General features: G+C 44.7%; 1 non-coding gene across 1 annotated transcript; it reads right to left on the reverse strand.

Moving 5' to 3' along the window:
- Positions 1-699: 699 nt before the first annotated feature.
- trnan-guu (transfer RNA asparagine (anticodon GUU)) lies at positions 700-773 on the reverse strand. Its single transcript has one exon. It is a non-coding gene; the product is annotated as a tRNA-Asn (tRNA).
- Between the last annotated feature and the right edge of the window lie 1414 nt (positions 774-2187).

Raw genomic sequence — 2187 nt, forward strand, 5'->3', positions numbered from 1 at the left:
GATTCTATTACCTGCATTTGTAGACTGCGGTTCACTTCTGTGATGTTCTAACGACAGCTCACGGAGCAGAGTTTCCGCAGTGTAGTGGTTATCACATTCACCTAACACACGAAACGGCCCGTTAGAAACCGGGCGGAAACATTTTGTAAAATATTCCTCATTAAAATTGAATCAATTTGAAAAAGTTGAAATAATTTTGTGATTAAATATCAGTAAAATAAAATATCTCATAAAACACGTGTATTTTCTCTGTACAAATCTGGACCATCAGCAGCAGTAGAATTGTATTCAACCACAATCTGTAGCCTCCTAGCCCGGCAGATCCCTCACTCTACCATTACCGTCAAACCAGGGGACCAGACCTGGTTCATTGAGAGGTGTAGAAGAGCAGGCCAGGAGCGGCACCAGGCGCACCTAAAAATGAGACCATTCCAAACTGGTGAAGCTGGTTCTGGAACCAAGGCGGGCCAATGCAGCTGAGATACAGATTATCTAGGATCTAATTGAATGAAGGAACAGGGCTGAGGGGTTGAATGCCCTCCACTTGTTCCTATTAGTCTGTCACCAATAAGAGAATGTTATGAAACGGTTTTCTCGGATCCCAGTGGATGATCTCATACTCACCGACATTGTACCCAGTACATCCCATGATCTTGCAGCCAAAATACACATTTAGAAAACCTGGAAATGTTAAAACACCGTCCCTGGGTGGGCTCGAACCACCAACCTTTCGGTTAACAGCCGAACGCGCTGACCGATTGCGCCACAGGGACCTGTTGGAAAATTAATTACAACATATACTAAAGCCAGAGATTACCGAGATAAAATCTCAGGTCACAGAGAGCAAGATAACGACTGTCCAGTCTCCGTTTACTTGTCCAAATTAAAGAAATGTAACATTTATTGTCGGAACATGGAAATAGTCGCTGAAAGAAAATCCGTTAAACAAATTGATGTGAAAACCCGCTTTGAGCCATTAGATCGATTCATCGACCAATGGTGACGGTGAGATATTAACATGGTGTCTGGGTTTCTCACAACTGTTGGAATCTTCCCACGAGTCCTTTTGCTGTTGTATTTGTTCATCAATGTGGAGATCAGATATACACGTGGTCGCTTCACTGTGTGCCCTGGGAACCAGAGCACATGGCAATGATGGGATTCTGCCCTGTCTGCTCTATATGGGGGTCAGTAGAAACTGAATGATAACATCGAACCTGCCACAGCCCGTAAAGCCGAAACAGCTTAGTTGGGCGAGCGTTAGATTGACGATCCCGGATTCGGCAGGTTTTAGTTACTTTTTGTCTCCTTCAGTATAAGATGAGCGAATCAGGAGAGATTTTTCGCACCTGAACCCGCGTTTCCTAAAGGAATGAGCGTAAAACCACATTTGAGCCTAATTCGGCTCCAGCCGCCGGCTGGGGGTTGGAATCCAGTCGGGGTCCCGCCGGTGCGATAATAATTTTTAGAATGAGGTTTGTTAAACTAAAGAGCTCTTTTTCTGTTACTTTCGATTTACACTCTGCCCAGTTGTATATACGAACAGTTAACAATGTTTAAGCGATGTGGTGTGTTCAATGTTTCTGCAGTAACTCGGTCACCCAGTGTGAGCCTGAACGATAATTCCCCAGCCTGGGTTCAAGCCTGGCCAATGGGCGCTTTGTGGCCGGTTAGCTCAGTTGGTGAGAGCGTGGTGCTAATAGCGCCAAACTCGCGGGTTCGATCCCCGTATAAACCATCAGGATGTTTTCATTATTTTACGCTATTTCTCAATATTTAAAATACAAACTTTATAAGTAAACCAATCCACACAGAATCTCACGGGGGCTTTATTTGGATTAACATCCATTGCACCTTTGCCACCGGGGCTGAGAGACACATCTTTCTGTTTATTTGTGTTTCTGGGTTTGCTGATGAACGTTGAACAGGCGGCCTGTTCCCGATAATGGTCACAAGCAGGTGAGAGACAGACAGAGCGGCTCTGACCCCGCGAGATGGGCAAAAGGCCTTCAGTTCAGGACAAATGCATCAATGAAATGTTCGCCGGCACCGAGAGAGACAACATCCAGAGAAAAGCACAGAAGGAAATCGATCAATCTAAAACGTTATAAATATTTCCCGTGCTTGATGTCTCTCTATTCAATCGCCAAACTTTCAGTGCCGGAGAAATAATTCCAGTTTAAATCG

This window comes from Somniosus microcephalus, unplaced genomic scaffold, assembly GCF_052327205.1.
Source record: "Somniosus microcephalus isolate GS21.2 unplaced genomic scaffold, FLI_Smic_1.0 scaffold39, whole genome shotgun sequence".
In the NCBI taxonomy this organism is placed as follows: domain Eukaryota; kingdom Metazoa; phylum Chordata; class Chondrichthyes; order Squaliformes; family Somniosidae; genus Somniosus; species Somniosus microcephalus.